This window comes from Rattus norvegicus, chromosome 11 (genome assembly GCF_021556685.1).
Source record: "Rattus norvegicus strain SHRSP/BbbUtx chromosome 11, alternate assembly SHRSP_T2T, whole genome shotgun sequence".
Taxonomy (NCBI): Eukaryota; Metazoa; Chordata; class Mammalia; order Rodentia; family Muridae; genus Rattus; species Rattus norvegicus.
The window spans coordinates 82,355,275-82,377,425 of NC_141544.1; the positions used below are offsets into that span (position 1 = coordinate 82,355,275).

The window sequence follows — 22,151 nt, forward strand, 5'->3', positions numbered from 1 at the left end:
CTCACTTTTTTTTTTTTTTATGTATGTGAGTACACTGTCAGTCAGTGCTCTTAACCACTGAGCCATCTCCCCAGCCCTAGTTTGCTTTTCTGTTGTGATGTAACACCACGGCCAAGCCAACTTATAAAAGGAGGGGTTCAGGCTGGAGAGATGGCTCAGCGGTTAAGAGCACCTGACTGTCCTTCCAGAGGTCCTGAGTTCAATTCCCAGCAACCACATGGTGGCTCACAACCATCTGTAAAGAGATCCGATGCCCTCTTCTGGTGTATCCGAAGATAGCTACAGTGTACTTATATAATAAATGAATAAATCTTAAAAAAAAAAAAAAAAAGGAAGGGTTCATTTGCCTTACAGTTCCTGAGGGAGAGGTCTGGTGTGGCAGGAACACACGGTACCAAACAGGAGGCATTGAAACCCCACTTGTCTCCATTTAAGGACCAGGCCTGATTTCGAAAAGACCATCAGGCACCAGCTCCAGGAACAGACCATGAAGTCCATGGTGGCAGGAGCTGGATGCGAAGAGCTCACATCTGGAACCACAAACACCAAGCAGGGATGGAGCTTTGGGGATGGGAATGGCGTGAGGCTTTGAAACCTCAAAAACTTCCAGCGAAGTGCTTCCAGGAAGGCTTCTCCTACCTACGCAGACGGTGCAGCCAACTGGGGACCAAGTATGAGACATCTGAGCCTGTTGGACTGGGGGTGGGGTTCTCAGGTAAATCACCACAGTTATAAACTGTCAAGGCCATTGCCAGCGACACATTTCCTCCAGCCAGGGCTTGGAGCCCTGAATGTTCCATAACCTCCCACACAGCACCACCATCTGGCGACCAAGTCTGTGAGCCTAGCGGTGGTGTAGGGAGAAATGATCTTCCAATCACCACAGGAGCCCAGCCTGATTGTTAGAGAAGTTCCTGCTTTCCTCTGTCAAGGGGCAAACTCTCCCTCACCACTTGCCAGGTTTGGCCAAAGTCTTGCTGGCCTGAAATTCTGGATCTCCCTGCTTCTGTTTCCTGAGTGCTGAGATTCCAGATGCATGCCCCATGCCTGACTCAGTCCTGATTTTGGAAACAGGCAATTTTTTAAAAAAAAGATTTTATTTATTTTTTCTGTATGTCGGGTGTTTACTTTCATGTATGTCTTTGCACTGTGTGTGTGCCTAGTGCCCTTGGAGGCTTTGGATCCTCTAGGTCAGGAGTTACAGCCGCAATGTGGGTGCTGAGAACTGAACCTGGGTCCTCTGTCCTCTGCCAGAGCAGCAGGTGCTCTTAACCATTGAGCCATCTTGATGGCCCCTCAAATTTATTTTTTTTAAAGATCTATTTATTTTATATATGTGAGTACACTGTAGCTCTCTTCAGACACACCAAAAGAGGCATCGGATCCCATTACAGATGGTTGTGAGCCACCATGTGGTTGCTGGGAATTGAACTCAGGACCTCTGGAAGAGCAGCCAGTGCTCTTAACCAGTGAGCCATCTTTCCAGCCCCAAGTTTATTTATTTTTTCTTTTTTTCAGAGCTGGGGACCAAACCCAGGGCCTTGCGCTTGCTAGGCAAGCGCTCTACCACTGAGCTAAATCCCCAACCCCCCCCAAGTTTATTTTTTTTAACACTCCTCTGGTCATTCTTAGCCTTCCGCTCCTCCAAATAGATTTGATTGGTTGATTGGTTGAGACAGCATCTCTCTGTAGAGTCTTGGCTGACCTGGAACTCACAGATGTCCACCTGGCTCTGCGACCTGAGTGCTGAGATTAAAGGCGTGTACCACGACTCGCAGCCCTCCACACAGATTTTAAACTTAGCTTGTCGAGCTTACTGGAAATTGAAAAGATGAACTGCAAATCAGTGCACGTATTGAATGAAAAGGCTTGGGGAGTTTCGATGTCTTTCTGACAAACGCTTTCTCCCCCACAGTCATTACCATCATTTGAATCTGTAATAGTGTCTGAGGGTCCGGGCAGCACTGAGCTTCCCATTTGTTTAGAACATACTGAGAAATAAGGGTGCAGTATCCATTGTGGCAAAAGACTGCCTTCAGCGCTGAGAGAGGGCGGTGAAGGATGTAGTTTACTGGCTAGTAAGAGCCTAGCGGATTAAGCCATTACACAAGCATGCTGGCAGGGATATCGTATCTCCAATAGGTCTCGAGCACCAGTTTGTATCCCCAAAGAAAAGCTAATGAGAACCCAGTGTGCCCAGATCAGCCTTCATAAATGTATGACTTAGAGTCGCTTTGTCCTCCAGGAGTCAAAAGAGAGATGAATTATCAGCCTAGTGGAGTTCCATTTAAGTGATGGAAAGTTTAGGGGTAGAAAGGAACTATGCTCTTTCCTTGGGACATCTAAGTTGATTGCATTGGTTTTTAAATCGAGAATAAGATTTATATTTTCTCTCTCTCTCTCTCTCTCTCTCTCTCTCTCTCTCTCTCTCTCTCTCTCTCTCTCTGAGACAGGGTCTTTTTGCGTAGTCATGGCTGTCCTGGAACTCACTGCATAGACCAGGCTGACCTCAAACTCAGAGATCTACCTGTGTCTGCCTCCTAAGTGCCTGGCAAAGATTTATTTTTTATTATATTTTCTCACCTGATATTGTGAGTGCGTAAGGAATTTTACTGGCATATCTACTTTTATATCATTTTCAGAACTCATAGAGCAACTTGATGAGTTGGGTATTATTTCTGTTCCAATTTTAGATTTTTCAACTTTATTTTTATTTTTCTAAACATGTGTGTGTGTGTGTGTGTGTGTGTGTGTATGTGTGTGTGTGTTTGTGGGAGGGAGGGAGGGAGGGAGGGAGAGAGAGAGAGAGCGAGAGAGAGAGCGAGAGAGCGAGAGAGCGAGAGAGCGAGAGAGAGAGAGAGAGAGAGAGAGAGAGAGAGAGAGAGAGATCCTGTGCATCACATAAATGCCATTACCCTCAGAGGCCAGAAAATGTTGTCCCCAGAAACTGGAGTTACAGGGGACTGTGTGCCATCAGATGTAGACACTGAACCCAGGTCCTCTGCGAGATCAGTCAGTGTTCTTAGCCGCTGCGTCATTTCTCCAGCCTCTGTTGTTCCTCTTTTACACGGGAAACTGGGTCAATAGAGAGACAAGGCCACCTGCTCGACGTGGAGGCCTATTCTGCTCCAGGCACTGTTACATATGCCCAAAGAACCTTCAGCCGCAGCGGGGTTAGCCGGGGCGGGGTCAGCCGGGGCGGGGTCAGCCAGGGCGGGGTCAGCCAGGGCGGGGGTCAGCCGAAGCCTCTTAACCACGATCACCTTTACTCCGTCCCTATTTGTGGGTGTTTCTCTTTTTACAGATGCAGTAGAAGTTGCCCTTAAGATTCATCTCACTTTCCCGGACCCACACTTGGAATGGATGGTTCTCCTTTCCCCTCTTTCCTCGGAGTCATGTTCCGTATCCCAGGCGGGCCTTGAACTCACAGAATTCCTGTCTCAACCTGGGCTTACAAGCGTGCCGTACCACTGAGCTTCGTAGGGTGTTTTTGTTTATTTGTTTGGTCTACAATCGACACTTTACTTCAACACGCCAAGGTCTGCCGCGTTTATATTTCTCCTGCTTAGAAGTCAGTATATACCTTTTTTTTTTTTTTTTGGAGCTGGGGACCGAACCCAGGGCCTTGCACTTGCTAGGCAAGCGCTCTACCACTGAGCCAAATCCCCAACCCCTTGTATGCTTTTTTATGTATTTTTCTTATATTCTAGGGCAACTTCAGCCATTTTATTTTTCTGTAACTTTATTGGGATAGGTTTCACAGGCTGTGAAATCTGCCACCGCACAGTGCCCAATTCCTAGACTCTTTGTACACTCACAAATCTCAGAGCCATAGCACTTTGTAATCAATAATCAGCAAAAGAGCCCTCTGTCACCTCAGCTCCTTGTCTTCCGCACACCCCGGAACCCACTAACCTGCTTTCTGTATTAACAGATTTATTTATTCTAAAACTTTCATACAGAGAGCCTGTGAGCGGGCTCAGCAGGCAAAGGCACTTGCCACCAAGCTTGACCGCTGGAGTTTGGTGCCTGGGATCTCAGAGTGGAAGAAGAGAATTGACTCCCTCAATTTATCCTCTGACATCCACATGCTCCCCCACCCCAAAAATGTAAAGACAGTTCATGCAAACTGAATCATACAATACGTGATGTCTTGTGTATGACTTCTTTCACTAATCCCCTTTCCAGGATTTATCCACGTTATAGTAAGCGTTAGTAACTGATTCCTTTTTATCGTTTGATAATATTCCACTGAATTGACATACCCTGTTTTGTTTACCCGTGCATCCGTTGATAGGCATTTGGGCTACTTATGTTTTTTAGTTTATTTATATATCCACATATATGTATATGTGTGTGTCTGAGTATATGTCACGAGTGTTTGGGTGTGCTAGGAGGCCAGAGTAGGGTGTTGGATCTCCTGGACCTAGAGCTACAGGTGGTTTTTGTTTTGTTTTTGAGGCAAGGTCTCTCTGTTATGTAGCTCTAGCTATCTTGGAACTCACTACGTAGACCAGGCTGGCCTCAGACTCCCAGTGATCCACTCGCCTCTGCCTCCCAAGTGCTGGAACTGAAGGTGTGCGCGCGCCACCACACCTACACGTCTCAGGTGTTTGCGAGTCCCCTTCTTTTTTCTTTTTTTCGGAGCTGGGGACCGAGCCCAGGGCCTTCCGCTTGCTAGGTAAGCGCTCTACCACTGAGCTAAATCCCCAGCCCCGTGAGTGTACTTTTAACCACTGAGTCGTCTCTTGAGCTCACTAGTTACAGTTTTGGACATTCCCAACAGTACTGCTATGACGTTTACACACAGCTTTGCATGACTATATTTAAATGTCTTAAATTTCTCTGAGTAGAGTTATCTAGGAGGAGCATTAGTGGGCTACACAGTGAGTCTATGAGGAGAGTGGTTTCCACAGCAGCCCTATCCCTCCAGTGGTGCAGGGAGTTTTCGATTTTTCTGCATCCTTACCTACACCTCTCCCTCCTGTCTCCCTTCTTCCTGTCCTCTTTTCTCTTTATAATTCTAGGCATCCTTACAAGTGACACTGAACGTGGATTTTGTAATGCTTTAGAGCACATTTAAAAGGCCTGTTTTGTACGGAACACCTTTAATCCCAGCAGAGGCAGGCAGATCTCTGTGAGTTCGAGGCCATCCTGGGCTACAGAGTGAGTTCCAGGACAGCCAGGGCTACACAGAGAAACCCTGCCTGGAATAAACAAAATAAAATAAGTGTTTAAAGTCGTTCCTGTTATTAAAGCGGCAGCTTGCCTTTCTGGCGTTGAGCTGCGTGTCAATATCGTAGGGTGATAGGGTCCTTTTGGAGTGTACAGCTAATTAATTTGTTGTTTTTTGATAAAAGATCTTTCTCTGTAGCTCTGTCCGTCTTGGAACTCCCTATGTAGACCAAGCTGGCCTTGAACTTTGAGAGATCTGCCTGCCTTTGCTTCAGTACTAGGGTTAAAGGCTTGTGATACCAGACTCAACTCCTTTCTCATGTTTTAATTCACAGTTTATGTTTAATGTAGAGTTTATTCTGTCCATGATTATTTTAAATTAATGTATATAATATAATGTATATAATATAAATTCACAACATATATATTATTCCAAGATTTCTCATCGACTTCTTTTTTTTAAATCCCATCCAACCTCAGTCTGAATGTTTTTTCTTAAATATTTTATTTATTTATTATATATTATGATTACACTGTCACTATCTTCAGACACACCAGAAGAGGGCATCAGATCTCATTACAGATGGTTGTGAGCCACCATGTGGTTGCTGGGATTTGAACTCAGGACCTTGGGAAGAGCAGCCGGTGCTCTTAACCACTGAGCCATCTCTCCAGCCCTCTCATTGACTTCTGATTAAAAGTAATCCAGTAAGGGCTGGAGACGTGCCTCAGCTGGTAAAGTGTGATTGCTTATGCAGGAAGCCTTGGGCTTGCTCCCAGAACTGCCTAAGACTAGACTTGGTGATGGACACCTGTAATTCCAGAATTTGTGGCGTGGAGGCAGGAGGATCAGGAGTTTAAGGTTACTTATCTTTGCCTACATATCAAATCTGAGGCCAGCCCAGGCTACATGAGACCCTATCTCAAAAAAAAATCTAAACAAAAAATGAATTTGTTTTTCGAATATTGAGTTATGGTTACATAGTTCAAGATTCAAACGATATAAAATACAAGGAAGAAATTATTGGCTTAAATAATCTACCTCTTCTGGTCAGGCACAGTGGTGCCCTCAGCTCTCTGGAGGCAGAGGCAAGTGGATCTCTGTCTGAGACTAGCCTGGTCTACAGAATGAGTTCCAAGACAACCAGAGCTACACAAATGAAACCTGAAACACTCTCTCTCTCTCTCTCTCTCTCTCTCTCTCTCTCTCTCTCTCTCTCTCTCTCTCTCTCTCTCCATATATGTGTGTATATACTGTTCTTATTTCATTTTTGTTCATTTTTGTTTCCTATCTCTCTATCTCTCTATCTATCTATCTCTCTATCTCTATCTATCTATCTATCTATCTATCTATCTATCTATCTATCTATCTATCTACTATTTACAGATTGGTAAGTGTTGGGGTGTGAGTAGAAGACACCACAGATTCTAGAGTGGCAGAGGGGGTGAGGACGTGGGCAGTATGAAAAGTTTCGTTGAGTGGGAGCACAGGCTGGGAGAGGAGGAGGCATGGGAGGCAAAGCTAACACAGGAGGTAATGGCTAAGTCTGGAGTCTCTGGAATAAGAGGACAGAAAAGATCACCGAAGAACTTGAAAGTTATTCTCTTAGCCACGTAGTCTTCGCAAACCTCCCAGGCGTATAGCACTGTCTTTGGGGAAGGGAGTACACTTTGGATGGACCCAGGGCACAAGGCAGGCAGTTGAGGTCTTTAAGCCTCCCGCTCCAGGTGGCCTCCTACCCCCAGTCCCTCTTGCTCTCTCCCTTTCACGAGCTTGTATATTGATTACTAGCCAGAGGTTCCAGACTTTTCCAGAACAGATTTATTTTGGTCTCTGGCTATATCTAAATACTATTTTACTGCCTGCCTCCTTCAGCTCCTGCCTGCATGTGGAAAATGGCGGCCTTCCAGTGGGGGAGTCTGACAGGGTTCATCCAGCAGGGGGCAGCAGCAACACATTAGAGGATGGGGTACGTTGGGGTGCCAGGGGTAATCCGCAGGGAGGAGCTTGCAGGAGGAAACCCATGAAATGGAGAAAGCTAACTAGTTCCTCAGTTCTACTTCCCAGTCTAACCCACACCCTGTGGTGAGTCCCGTCCATGTTTTCTGCAAAAAAGCAAGGAGTCTTCTGAAGGAGGAGGATTGGCTCAATCTTTTTTGAGGACCTGGGTTTTTGTTCTTTAGTTTTTACTTAATTCGTTATAATTTTTCAGCCAAGAAAGTTCTAGCTTCTCTCTTGCTGCTCCTCTTCCCTTATGGGGTAGTTTCTTTTCCTCTTGATATAAGATGACCCTGCAAAAGCAACTTAAGAGAGAAGGGGTCACAGCAGGGATTTCAAAACCTCATGAGCTTGAGAGCAGTGGTCACACTCATCTGCAGTCGCAGAGACAGGGATGTGCACGTGCTGCTCATCAGCTCACTCTCTCCTGCCTGGGGAATGACGCTGCCCCTAGTGGGTAGGACTTCCCACTTCAATCAAGATCATCCCCCAAAGTCGTGCCTCGCGGCCCATTCCCCAGGTAAATTCTGGATTCTGTCAAGTTGACATCATTCACTTCTGATAGTTTCTCCATTTCCCCTGTGACTGTCAGGATCGTGGATCAACCCATCCATAAAATCACCATCCAATCACGTGGTATAGAGACACAGCATGGACTGGCACATTTGCCCTGATTCAACATATTTACCTCTAACCACCTGGAAGGCAAGGGCTTCTCCAGTTTCTCATGTCTCCACACCCCTCACTCACTTGCTGATCTTTTGTTGACAGGGTAGGAGGGCATGGGCTCTGCCTGCAGTCAGACATGTAGCTTTGTACATGCGTGGCTGCCACAGGGAAAGCGCCTGGGAACAGGACATATGTAATTGGGTATCAAAACATAGAGGTAATGAAGAATTCTGCAAAGATCCCCAGAGAGTGTGATTTTAGGACCTCCTGTTTTGTTTTTTGTTTTTTTTTTTTGTTTGTTTGTTTTGTTTGTTTTTTTTTTACCAAACCCCACAGGCACAGCACCCTAGATAATCTCTCCACACCGATGTCACAGTAGAGAGATTGTGGAGAATACTCTCTCTCTAAGGGCACTGGTTTCCTGGCGGGTGACAGTAGCTCCCAGCAACTGTGTCAAAAGGCGAGTTGAAATTGAAGGACTGTGTGTACATGTCTTTTATCCATGGATTCAAGAGAAGCTGGTAGTGTAGCCTGTTCCTGGAGCTTAGACGGGGTATTCAAAGCTCCCCGCAACAGATTGCCCAAGTTGTCAGTCATTCAGGTAAGTCACTTGCTCTTACTGAACCTCAGTGTTTGGGTCTGTAAATGAATAGTAACAACACATCCCACAACCCCTCACGTGACTGAGGTACTAGACTAAGGTACTAATGGAAGAAGGTTTCATCTGTATCAGAGTGTTTTACATTCCATTCTAGCCAGGGTGTGGAGTCCCACGTCTTTTACAATGCCAGGATGAATGGGGGGGGGGTCCATCAGGAAGAGCTGCATGTTCAAGCACAGGATGGGCGTGAGAGCGGGGAACACTTGGCTCTCACAGGCCGGTGCTGACAGCAAGCTGACCCTGTCTTACCTGGAGAAGCCCATGAGCACTCGGTTGTACAGTCCCTGGGTCACATGCCACCGCTCTGGTAGAGAAACAGGGTGTAGGACCTGCTCCCATCTGTGGAGAGGATGGCTTGGTAGGTATTGGTCTGGAAGTTGGGGAGAGACAAACGGAGATGTCTAAGAGAGATCTGAGGTTTCCTCCCTGGTGTCCCCACACCTCTGAGCAGAAACAGGGACATCACCTATCTCTGGTCCACCCTGGCTGGCTAGAAATGGAATGTAAAAAAAGATGTGCACATACAGGAGGCAGAAGCAGGCGGATCTCTGTGAGTTTGAGGCCAGCCTGGTCTACAGAGTGAGTTCCAAGATAGATGGGGCTGCACAGAGAAAATATACCTGAAGGGGTAGGGGGAGAGATTTGGTTTCTTAGCTCTTTCTTGGGGCCATGGCAATCTAATATGCAGGGCTGTGGATCCTGAGAGGAAGTCTGGTAAGGTTGAGCTAAAGGCTTGAAGCCCCAGACACCCTAAAGGAACCCTAGGCACTTTGGCTGCTTCTGGCACCAGCCCTCCCCCAACCCTGTCATAGACTTGTGGCCATCAGTCATGTGAGGACAACATCCCCAAGCCCTTCCACACATAGAAGAGGCATCCCTAAACACCTCAGACTGACAATAGAAAAGGGACCCAGGTCATATAGGCTCAAAACAGAATTCTCCATGCTAATGAAGTACCTAGAGGCTTGAGGGTTGTTGCCAAAACTTCCCTTCCCAGACACTCCTCCCTGCAAAAAGGTATTTAGTCTCAGGCCCATCCTGAGAAGTGGGGTATGGTTTTATGCATCCACTTTCCACCGTGACAATAAACTGTTTGGAACTATGGACTGGCACTTTTTACTAAGATCCGCCATGGGGCGCTGTGAAGGAGGCCTTTGCTTATAGAGCCACAGCCTAATCTCCCGTAGAAGGCCTCTCTGCGCTCCCAGACGCTACCACCACCAAGCCTGCTGCAGTCAAACCAAGGGCTATCCCCTGTGGGACCAGCCGGAGCTCCACTTTCCCCCTCCCCCTTGGCCCCAACTCCATGCCCTGTTCTTCCACTCCCAGCCTCATTGCAGGAAGCCCCAGGATCCCTGAGCCAGCTCCGGCTTTCCCACTCTCTCAGACTGTGCTTTCTACCCCTGGAGTGGTGTCTCTGTGCTTCCCTACAGCCCCACACCGCCCCTGAGGTGAAGTGGAATAAGGGCAGTCACACTCCCCACATTCTGTTTCCCCAAGCAGCCATGCCCAATAGAGGAGCAGATTTGGACGCATCTAAACCACCCTGGAAGGGTGAGGCGGATATGGGATACAGTGTGCTTGCTTGCAATTTCCAGGGAGATTCCACATCCTCTTCTGGAAACGCAGGATGAAGCGCGGTTTATAGTGAGCTGTTCTTTCTTGTTTGTTGTTTAGCTTTCTGGTGCAATTGAAACCTGGGAGTATTTTGAGGGTAAGAAAAGAGGCTATTCATCTTTATATCCTGTCCAGGACAAAGTGGCCCTAGGGTCCCGTTTGTTGACCTGACTGTATTGTTCTTTCCTCTCTGGAACTCGGAAATATGCTGGCCGGGGTTCTTTGTTCGCTTTACATGCTGTATTTGCAGAGTTCAAAACAACCCTAGCTTTAATTAGGCTGTGGTTTCTCCCCTGTTAAATCTCCCTGGATGGGGCAGGAAGAGTTGACGTCGAGCGAGGGAGCACCTGTTCCTGCTTCAGGGCCATCAATGTTCCCCGCGGAGCCTGGTGAGGCTCCCTCCCCAGCCCCCTGCTTCCTTATCAAGTGAAATCGGACACTGAAGGAAATTGACAGAAGCTGGCAGGGAAGCTGGGGTCCCTCCAGGGAAACCAGAAAGCAGGAATGAACTCTGGGTCCCGCCCCTCCCCCCAGTATCTGCCTCCCTTTAGGGTCTCCATTTTCTTGCCACTTTTGGCTTCACTGTTTTTGTTTTTGTTTTTGTTTTTTTTTGCCTGGGGTCTGGCATCTGGAGTTACAAAGGGCTTTAGGGGTCACGAAAGCCTCATCTTTGCTCGTCCTCATCCTCGTCCTCATCCTCGTTGTCCTCGTCCTCCTCGTCCTCCTCCCTCCCTCCCCCTCCCCCTCCCCCTCCTCCTTGCAGTTGATATTTCCAGAGATGGGATTTTGTTGCTTCCCCAGGAGATCGATCATTTGGTCTTTTGTTACCCTGTAGTCGGCCTGCAATGGTTCACCTTGATCCCTTTGCCCCAGGGGACAGCTCTGGAGACTCCAGTTTCTAACTCACCCCCTGAGGATGCCCCTTGAAAGCAAGAGTTTCTCAGAAACTTACAAACCAAAGGGGGTGCTAAGCAGGAAGGAAATGAGAACTAAGGAGTGCAGGCCCTTCCTCTCAGGTCTGTGTGGTAGTGTAACCCTAGCCATCTCTCACAACCCACCATAACTGCTGCTCTCTCCTGTGTGCCCGGCGCCCTCTGGGACAAGCGAGCTACTTGTCAAAGTCTCCTTGTGTGGCTCCAGTCCACCTGGAGTCCACACTGTGTGCGGCCAAGGTGGGATTAGATCCTCCTGCCTCAGCCTCCAGAATCACAGGTCTGTGTCAGCACACTTGTGTTTCCTTTACTTGAGTTTTGTAGAAATATTAAAAGTCTATTTAAAGCCATGATAACCCAATCAACTTTTAAGTATTTCAGTATATGTATTTACAGCAGAAGAATGCCACGTCACCTCAAACCTGAAAATGGAAGTAAGGTTAACTATGATTTTCTAACGCTGATGCTTCATCTATAGTCAAAACATCTACAGTGATCCCCCAAATGTTCTCGGCTACGTTTTGTACCATGCCAGAGCCTGATCCAAGACTTATGTCTCTTCTGTGTAGGAAGTGGAGGATAGAGGGGGAAGTCTCATTTCTGCCCTCTCTTGGGAGGCCAGCCTTTCTGGCCTGCACCTGCTTGGGGCTCTTGGCAATTTGCTTCACTCAAAGTCCACATTGAACGCCAACTCCGTTCAGGTACATTTTGCAGAAATGTCTGGAGCAGTGTCTGACTGACCACACTCCTGGGCCCTGCGGACCCGTTCAAACGGGTGCGTTCAGTTATCACCGCACAGGTGAAGTCCAGTGTTGTCGTCGTCGTGTCCCCCCCTACCCCCCCTGTGCTCCTCATTGTGAGTAAAGTAACACCCATGAGCTGAGCTTTCCATGCTGTAAATGACAGCTTTGGACAAAAACATCTCTCAAGTTCCTGTGTTCCTTTTAGTGGCAAAGACACATAACCTATTCTGATGGGTGTAAGGTAGTATTTAATTGTGATTTTGATTTGTATTTCCCTCATGATTAGTGATGTTGAACAGCTTGTGTGTGTGTGTGTGTGTGTGTGTGTGTGTTACAGGAGTTGGATATTATCAAATATGAGTATTTATTTGTGTTTTGCAGGGAGGGGGCAGATGTGGGAGGGCATGCATTCCACAACATGCACGTGGAGGTCAGAGGATAGCTTGAACAAGTTGGTTCTCTCTTCCACCATGCGTGCTAGGGATCAAACTGAAGCTGCCATGCTTGGCGGTGAGGGTCTTTATTCCCTGGGCCACCTGGCTGGGTTCACTTATTGTGTATGAACATTTTTGCCTGTTTGTGCATCTTTGTGTACTAAGAGCATGCACTGCCCACAGAGGCCAAGAGAAGGCGTCAAATGCCCTGGATCTGGAGTTACAGAAAGTTGTAAGTCACGACATGGATGCTGGGAGCAAACCCAGGTCTTCTGTTTGGTTTGTTTTCTTAATCTTAAATTTATTTTTGTTTCCTTGTCTATATGTATGTATAGGAGGTGGGTTTCCTAGAACTGAAGTTACAGACAAGTGTAAGGTATAATTCAGATGCTGGGAATTGGGAAGAACCAGTGCTCTTAACTGCGAGCCATTTCTCTAGCCTATACACTTGGTTTTTTGTTTGTTAGTTTGGTTTTTTTTTAAAGATTTATTTATTTATTATATATGAGTACACTGTCTTCAGACACACCAGAAGAGGGCATCAGATCCCATTACAGATGGTTGTGAGACACCATGTGGTTGCTGGGAATTGAACTCAGGACCTCTGGAAGAGCAGTCGGTGCTCTCAACCACTGAGACATCTCTCCAGCCTCTGGCACAGGGTTTCTCTGTGCTGCCTGTCCTGGAACTCACTGTGTATAGACCAGGCCGGCTTCAAACTTAGAGATCTACCTGCCTCTGCCTCCTGAGTTCTGGAATCAAAGGTGTGTGCCACCAAGTCTGGGACACATACTCTTCTTAAAGCTATGAGATTTGGAATGGAAACTTCTCCCTAAATAGTTGGGGTCAGCTTTTTACTACTGCTTTGATGATATACAGTTTAGAACAGAATTCAAGGGTCTTCTGTCTAGGATGACCTTAGAGATCTTATACACCCTGTTTTGCTCATGGGGAAATGGGTCTATTGTGACAACAGAGCTGTTTCTGTATAACCAGGTCCTTCTTCCTGTCTATTCAGTGCTCACTGATCTCGGAACCAGAACCCATCAGAGGAGGATTCCTAAGCCAGGTTCCTAAGGGGGACTCTTATTCCTTTGCGAAATCTCTTGTGGAAATCGTCATTGTTTAGTATTCGTATTCTACTTAAATTCAAGAGGTTCTCACCTCCTTATCGGGGTGACTGGATACACGGTAAGAGACTGAGTATGTTCCTGGCAGATGGGCACTGGCTGGAAGGGCAGGGATGAGAGATAGGTTGGTGGGCTTCCTCTGAGCCAACCTGCTGGAGTTTCTAAGAGATCTTCTCCAAGGCTACCGGGCGGATGGTCATTATTTTCTGCTTCTTCTCTGAATTTAGCTTATGAAGTTGTATGGAGCTTCAGGAGAAAGCATAGAGCTTTAGAGGAAAGACAAGAACCCCAGACCACCCATAAGATACAGGTCTGGGTCACTAGCACACCCCAGCCATACTTCCTTCCTTCCTTCCTTCCTTCCTTCCTTCCTTCCTTCCTTCCTCTCTCTCTCTCTCTCTCTCTCTCTCTCTCTCTCTCTCTCACTTTCTTTTCAAACTTAGAGATCCGCCTGCCTCTGGGATTAAAGGTATGTGTGCACTGAAGTGTCAGGGAGGTGGGGACCGAGTAAGAAGTCACAGGGACACACCGGGATATGGTGCTAGAGCAGCACCTTTGAATAGACAACATAATACCTGACCACAGGAGAGAAAGTTAGTCTGGAGACCACACTGGATCTGCACTTGATTTTTCAGTGGTGCTTAAGGGGAAACCCCAGGCACTTGCACGTGCTAGACAAGCTCCATCTCTGGCCCTTGGCGCGCCTCTCTCTCTCTCTCTCTCTCTCTCTCTCTCTCTCTCTCTCTCTCTGTGGTTTTTCAAGACAAGATGTCTCTGTGTAGCCCTGGCTGTCCTGGAATTCACTCTGTAGACCAGGCTGGCCTCGAACTCAGAGAGATCCACCTGCCTCTGCCTCCCCTTTGCTGGGTTTAAAGGTGTGTGCCACCACCACCCAGTGGTCCTTGGCCTTTTAAGACAAGACCTCATGTAGCTCAGGGTGGCTTTGAACTCACTATTGTGCTCTAGCTGGTCTTGAACTCCTGTCTCCTGCTTAACCTCATGAATGCTGAGGTAGAAGACGTGGACGTGAGGTAGAAGATGTGCATGGATGTTTTGTCTGCATGTATGTATCTGTTACCACATGCATGCCTAGTGTCCATGGAGGTCAAAAGAGGGCCTCAGACTTCCTGGGGCTGGAGTCTCAGATGGTTGTGGTTCACCATGTCAAAGAAAAACAATTGTTTCCAAAAAAAAAAAAAAAGATTGAAAAATGTAAATACCAGCCCCATATGGTCCAGCACATGTGCCTTTAATTCTAGCACTCGGACATGAGGGCTGGGGGCTAGCCTGATTTATCTACCTAGTGAGTACCAGGCTAGCCAGGGCTACATGTGAGACCCTGTCAAAAAAGAAAAAAGAAACATCTCATACAAGTGTTACGGAAAGACAATGAGAAATTAAACTTTCTTTATAGGGAGTTTGTTCTAGAAAATACAGTTCTGATGTAAATAAGTAATTCTGGTTAATTCATCTGAAATGTTTGTGGTTTCGGGCTTTTAGGCTTGTCATCATAGTACTTGGGAGGTAGGAGCAGGAAGATGCTGAGTTCAAGGGCAGCCTGGTTGCACAGCAAGGCTCTGTCTCAAAGACAGAGAGGAGAGGCACTAAGACCCTCCTTGAGGAAAAAAGTGACTGGAATCAAAGTGTCTAGTCCCTTTCACGGGTCAGGGAGACCCTGTAGGATTGAGGTTCATACAAGCTTTATTAATTATCCATTTGGGTTCGGGCTGCATGAACATAAGACTTATGGTTCCTGGAACTGAGTTTCCTCCAGTTCTGAAAATGACAGTCAGCCTCCGGACCACAGTCTGCTCCTTAGACAACACGGGATAATCCACGCACCCCCTCCCCTACTGTTCCACGCCGCGACCCCAGAGCTTTGTGCTGAAGCACCTTTTCTCATCTCTGGGCCGCTCAGTTCTCAGAACACTCCCTATGACTGGGAAGACGGAAGCAAGGGGACACATCGTGAGGAGTTCTGCTTTCTGTCACCTCCAAAAGGACGACGAAGACCACAGGCAGCCCGTTCCTTTCTTGCCTTATAAAGCCCTCAGAGGCCTCCTTCCTGTGTGGCTTTCACTTTCCCAGAGGACTTTTCTCTCTCTTCCCTCACCTTCATCTGTGGTCGCCCTCCCTTGTCCAACCCGCCCTCACTTTCTCCCACAGTCAGAGAAACGGCTGGAACCAAGAGGCTTCTCTAAGCCCTTCCCTTTGGAAACTGCTTGAGGTCTCCCAGGTCAAGGCAATGATCACCTTACTGCCTGACTGGGGCTGGGGTGTAGCTCAGTAGTAGGACCACATGCTTAGATTGTGCAAGGCCCTGGGTTCGGTCCCTAGTGGTTTGACAGCCCCTCCTCCCAAGAGGTTATGAAAATCTTTTGTTTTCTTCAAATGTGGTATTTTCTCAAGCTGTAGTATATTCTTTAAATTTTAAAGAGATGTATTTATGTATGGACCACAGTATATGTGTGTGTGTGTGTGTGTGTGTGTGTGTGTGTGTGTGTGTACCCACATGCCTGCAGGCACCTGCGAAGCCTGAAAAGTTACAGATGGTTCTAAACCATCCTGTGGGTGCTGCGGACTGAACCCAGGTTCCCTGCAAGACCAGAAAGTGCTCTAACTGTTAGGCCGTCTCTCTGACCCCTTATTCACCTTTGTTTTCTGAGACAGGGGCTCTTACAGCACAGTTTGGGAACACCGTGTTGCCAAGCATAGCTGGAACTTCTGACCTCCTTCCATTCTTTGTCAAAACCCTAGCAAAGACATGTGTCACCATGCTGTCACACACTTGAGAGTGCAGCTGCTTTCCTCCAAGCTCCCCGTCATTTCCACTCTGCCACCCAATTCCTCCTTCTGGCCAGATTTAGGCACAGAGTGCCAGTTCCCCTGGTTACTTCCTCAGGCTCTGTGGAAGAGGAAACTGTCAGTCAGCAGTAACAAGAGCCGAGATCTCCTGAACTCTCGGTTGTAAGAGCCAAAGGGAAGCCAAGCATAGCCATCCATAGCAGGTAGCGGAGCACTGAGAGGCAGCCAGGCTCACACTCCAGAGGCTAACACAGGCTCCTGTGTAGAGCATCAGAGCATGGCTAGACGATGGGGGTGGGGAGAGGGGAGGGGGTCAAAGTAATGATCCAATTGGGGCAAGAAGGGAACCTGGTTTAACAGGACTCAGGAGTCACTGTTGGTGCAAACTTCCAGAGTCTGACACAGGGTAGTTTATTTTAGGGATATGTAAGCACAGCACAATTTGGAAAAAAGGTTCCTGGTGATAATTAACTCAATCTCAAGTGTACAACAAAACTTAAGATGTGCTTAGACACTGAAACCTTTTCTCAAAGTACACGTGATGTCTTCCGTAAATATGGGCTCTATTGACTGAGGGGGAAAATGCTCAAAGGTCCAGGGAGGAGGAATCTGGGATAAATTTAAGAGTCTGGAGGAGTCATGTGTGTCCTTTTCCTGCAGATGACACAGATCACCAGGCCTTTCATTAACTACATCTATTCCTAGCCTTCTGGGTAGAAAACAGGTATACATGTCTTCCTTTAAAGAGAAACCCCTAGGCTGGGCAGTGGTGGCACACGCCTTTAATCCCAGCACTCAGGAGACAGAGAGGCAGGTGGATCTCTAAGTTTGAGGCCAGCCTGGTCTACATAGAGTTCCAGGACAGACAGGGCTACACAAACTAAGTCTCAAAAAACCAGTGTGTGTGACTGTGTCTCTGTGTATAACATTCCCATTTTCCCTACTGTCTATCTGTGAGCACAAGGGCCTTGTGCCCTCCACAGTAGACTTGCAGCACTTTGAGAACATCCGGTTCTGCATGGGAGCCTTTCTGCCTTGCTTACTTTTGCGATGGGGAGGCGGAGGGTTTATGGTCTTGACTCTGGCTCCATGATCTCCATTAGTTCTTCCTGAAGCCTCCTTTCCAGTCTTCTCCTTCTACTTTTGGCTTTGCTTTTCTCCTTCTCCTTTTCCTCTTCTCCCTCCTCCTCCCCTTCACCCTCTTCCTCCTCCTCCTCCTCTTCTCCCTCCTCCCTTTCACCCTGTTCCTTTTTTTTATCAAGTTCCATTTTGACACATTTATTGTCCTTTTATGAAATTTTTCAAATTTTTATTTTTAGTTTAGAAACTGCTTATATAATTCATTTTGCAGCAATAGCTCAAACAAATTCCATTCTCTGTAAGCACCCAGCAAACACGCCCCCTCCCCATTTGCCAGCAGTTTATCTCTGGATGAGGAAGGCTCAGCAGGCAGCCTTGAGGAGGGCAGGCTTTTACCATGGCGCTGGTGGGCAGATTTCCTGTACTGCTCCAATTTTGGGAGATGGGATGAGAGAGCTGTAGCCCAACTTCACGGCATAACCTCCTTCACTCTGCCTTCCAAGTGCTGGGATCACAGACATGGATCAGATTCCTAGTATCCCCAACTTGCCATCCTCCTGACCCGGTCCCCACTCTGTTTCCCGCAGGCGCAGGCATTCCTGGCTTACTCTCCAGGAGTCCTCATCCTGACCGCTCACCCTGAGGCCAGCAGAGCACAGAGCCGCTAAACGGTGCACACCTCTGAGGACTAAATTAATGCTAAACTCAAAGAAAAAGGCCTGAGCTGGGAATCCTCCTCCAAAAGGCCATGTGCGTTCCACTACAAAAGAAGGTGTTCGTGGGATGCTTGCTTTTTTGTTTGTTTTTCGAGACAAGGTTTCTCTATGTAGCCTTGACTGCCCTGGAACTCACTGTGTACACAAGGCTGGCTCAAACCCCGAGATCCCCCTGTTTCTGGCTTCTGAGTGCTGGAATTAAAGGCATGCACCACCATAACCTGGTGGGGTTTCATTTTTTGTTTTTAAATTATGGTGTGTGTGTGTGTGTGTGTGTGTGTGTGTGTGTGTGTGTGTGTGTATGCATTCATGTATGTGTGTCTGTGAGTGCATGCACACACTTCTGCTTTTGTAGCAATTCAGAATACAATGGATTCATGCCAAGTAACCAAATCTCACTGGTCATGCTACAAACAGCTAATGGCCACTAGTTACAAGGGCACGTAGTGGCAACATTTCGTTTTAACATTTCTGTGAAGTATGTTCTATCAACTGCCTTATAGATGTGGCCTGCAGCACAGAGAGGTCAACGAGGACAGAGCCACACAGTTCTATCGGGAGTCATCTTGTAGTTCTACCCGGAGCTGTTCAATATGGGCCTAAAACAGAACAAAGTCTATATACACCTGTCAGTTTCACCAACAAGCTGTATAATTTTTTTCTTTTTAAATTGCTTTATTAATTTCAAATTATGAAAAAGATTTTTTTTCTAAAATGGGTTAAATTGCCACGCTGGTAGGAATGTTTAGAATTCAATGCAGCAATTAAACAATGTTACATAGAAAACGTCACATGGAAACACCAAAGTTTACAGAAAAAAAAAATACCACACTAAATACAAGCTTGTTAAACAGTAGTCACTTTATGAGCCCAGAGAAAAATCTTAGATTTCAAGGTATGAGACAAAAGTCATAATTGTCAGATTCTGGTGTGTGGAACCACATTAAGGCCTCGTCCACTGCTTCCAGCTGAAAGACCCCCAGAGCGGGGAACCCTCACTCAAGTCTTGGGATGACGCAACCCCCCAAGAACTCACACAAGACCGTCCTTGTTGTAATCACATGAGGTTTATTGATAGCAACCAGTGCACTGGGGTCGAGACTTGTATCCCACACAGGGGCAGTGGAGTTCGACCCCGAGAGGCTGAGAAAAGAGATATTTAAAGGGAGAAACCACAACCCGAGGGGCCAGGGATGGCATCATTGGAAAGTGTGTAGAGTAACTGAAAAATCGCAAGGAAAAACTTTTGTCCCCCAAGATTGTTTCCTAGGAGAAGGTGTCTCCTGCTTCTCTGATTGTTTAACTTCATGGCCCGTTAGTTCCTAGGAGAAGTTGCTTCCTGCTTCTCAAGATTGTTCTCTAAGATTTATGGTCAGCTAGTTTCTGGGAGAAAGCTGTTGAGCCGCCCAATGCAATTACCCATTCTATAGCCCTAGGAGAGGCTTCTTGGAACAGACAATTCTGGGGCCTAACCTGTTTTTTTTTTTTTTTTTCTCTTCTGCTCTAAACTTTGTGTCTAGGGGGGCAACTTTAAAACTTTTACCTTTCACAGCAACCTCTCCTTATCACTGTGATCAACATGTCTACTAAAGTTAGGAGGCGACTTGCGCCTGACTTTCCTTCTGACATTTCCCTCAGGCTTCTTGTTTTCAGCCTCTTCCAGAAGACAGGATTCTTCCTCACTTTCTTTGGAGGTCTTCCCACCTTTCTTCACAGTGAGATCCTGTATGACTCGTTTGATTTTGGACGCCATTACTCCTGGACTGACCCTTGCCTTCTCTTCTTAGGGATGCTCACCACCACCTCCGGCTGCTCCTCAGACCTGCTCTCCTCCTCCTCCTCCTCCTCCTCCTCCTCCTCCTCCTCCTCCTCCTCCTCTTCCTCTTCCTCCTCCTCCTCCTCTTCCTCCTCCTCCTTCCTCTTCCTCCTCCTCCTCCTCCTCCTCCTCTTCCTCCTCTTCTTCCTCCTCCTCCTGCTTTCCTGGGCCCTCGAGCTCTCTTCACCACCAGGTAGCTCTGTTAGGGATGGCAGGTTGGAGAGAGTGCTCTGTTAATTATTTAGTTAATGTTATTTTAGGTGGAAAATATCATCTCACTAAAATGTACAATTATCAAATTGAGTCTGTATTGATCTTACTGTTTCCTTATTAATAATTCCAATGATTGGGTTTACTGTTACAGTGATACAGTTGTAGTTTCAGATGGCTTCAGTGGAATTAGAGCCCAAACTATAAATGTACCTTCCCATAATCAATGGATCGATTCTGTTCATTCTTATTTTTTGAGTTTGCTGTGTGACCATGCCCTTTGTAAATGCACTTCCTGTCTACTGATATTTCTGCTTCTATTCTGGGCATGCTTTGATGACATAAGTCTTGCCCATATTCTCATTCAATTTGAGGTAACATTGAACTTCTGGGTATTTCCAGGCCTTGCTTCCCTAAAGTATCCCCAAGGAAAACAGGAAAAAGTGACTCTCCTGGTAGGAGAATTCTCTCATTCTCTCAGGTGACTTGGTTTCCTCTGGGGTAAGCAGCTGACTGCCATTTTCCACATTTGCTAATTTAACTACAGCACTGGTTTTTCCTTGGAGGCCCCGCTGGAGGGCGGTTCTAGGGCATCCAAAGAGCTCCAGGGGATAGGATTTTACTCCCAGAAGATTTCTACTTTCTGGTTACTTCAGGAGGAATCTTTTTCCTTTTTTTTCCCCGGTTTTTCAAGACAGGGTTTCTTTGTGTAAAGTCCTACTGTCCTGAAACTCATTCTGTAGACCAGGCTGATCTGGAACATGGATCTTCCTCTGCCTCCCAAGAACTGGGACTAATGGTATGTGCCACCACGCCTGTCTAAGGCGTAAGCTTAATTTCAATTTCCAGATCCTGGTACTGCCTTCCTTCCCACCTCTCTTCTGAACAATCTTACTCTCTTGGAGCAATTTGTAGCTGTTTCACACGAGTCAGGGTTCAGGGTTCCAAGCAGTAGAAGATGCCAAAGAGGACCTATGGGGAGGACAGTGGGCAGACCCCAGTGTTACGGCTAGGGATGCAGAAGAGGAGCTGAGCAGACACAGGGGAGGTGGTCAGCTGTGAGCAGGACTAGTTGTCACACTGAGAGAGCAGCTTAGAAGCCTTTGTCACTGTGTCACTGAGCACTGCCTCTGGCATGGCTGTCACCTCCAGAGACATCAGAGGTCTCTGCTGCAACTGGCAGAGACTCCAAACTGGGAGCTCCAACCTCATTTTAATTCTCTGATGCCTAGGGGGCTGTCTCTGCTTCTTGAGACTATGTAATGGGATGACTTCCTGAACCATAAAGGAGTCTGGGTACAGTCACCCTTCAGAATCTCAGCAAATAATCCTAGGAACATAATCCTCTCTTCTCAAAGGGAAGGAAGGAATAGCTTCTTCTGAAAGGAATAAGAGTCCCTTTCTTCTTAACAAAGAATATTCAGCACTCGGGAGGCAGAGGCAGGTAGATCTCTTGAGTGTAAGGTCAGTCTGGTCTACAGAGTGAGTTCCAGGACAGCCAGGACTACAGAGAGACCCTGCCTCAAAAACCAAAACCAAAACCAAAACCAAAAATCCAATTTTTTGGATTATTTTTGATCTATAACAATACCTAATCAATTTATGTATTCAAATTATACTAATTTATAAATATTTATTATCTTTTCCCTCCTGTACTCACATTAATATATCTTTTTAAAAAGATTTTATTTATATAAGTACACTATAGCAGCTGTCTTCAGACACACCAGAAGAGGGGATCAGAGTCCATTACAGATGGTTGTGAGCCACCATGTAGTTGCTGGGAATTGAACTCAGGACCTCTGGAAGAGCAATCAGTGCTCTTAACCACTGAGCCATCTCTCCAGCCCCCCTTAACGGTCTTCTTAATGACCACCTCCAACATAGGATTAAAGATAACTGTATTTCAATAAACCTATAGCATAGTGTATTAGTCAGGCTTTTCTAGAGTCACAGAACTTACAGAATGTCTCTCTATATTAAGGGAATTTGTTGTGAAGACTTACAGTCTGTAATCCAAATAACCAAATGGGCAGCTGTGGATGTGAAGTCCCAAGGATCTTGTAGTTCTCAGTCCCGTGAAGCTAGTTGTTTTAGCTGGTCATCTGTAGAAGTAGGTTCCAACAGACGTGTTGGCAAGTAAGTGCAAGCAGGTAAGAACAGT

At 46.8% G+C, this 22,151-nt stretch overlaps 2 long non-coding RNA genes across 3 annotated transcripts in view; both read left to right on the forward strand.

Moving 5' to 3' along the window:
* Window positions 1–4,150, forward strand: part of LOC120095670 (uncharacterized) — a 7,029-nt gene extending 2,879 nt beyond the window's left edge. The window contains exons 2-4 of the long non-coding RNA XR_015633524.1: window positions 436–715; window positions 3,305–3,539; window positions 3,963–4,150. This is a non-coding gene — a long non-coding RNA (uncharacterized LOC120095670). The remainder of the gene's footprint in view (window positions 1–435; window positions 716–3,304; window positions 3,540–3,962) is intronic.
* A 5,950-nt stretch (window positions 4,151–10,100) lies between these two features.
* Window positions 10,101–18,177, forward strand: LOC148002639 (uncharacterized). Of its 2 annotated transcripts, none has more exons than XR_015633754.1 (5): window positions 10,101–10,218; window positions 11,623–11,754; window positions 12,414–12,462; window positions 13,249–13,421; window positions 17,833–18,177. It is a non-coding gene; the product is annotated as an uncharacterized LOC148002639 (long non-coding RNA). The 2 variants fall into 2 exon arrangements; XR_015633753.1 differs by having other exon boundaries at window positions 10,103–10,218; window positions 12,414–12,509.
* Window positions 18,178–22,151: the final 3,974 nt, after the last annotated feature.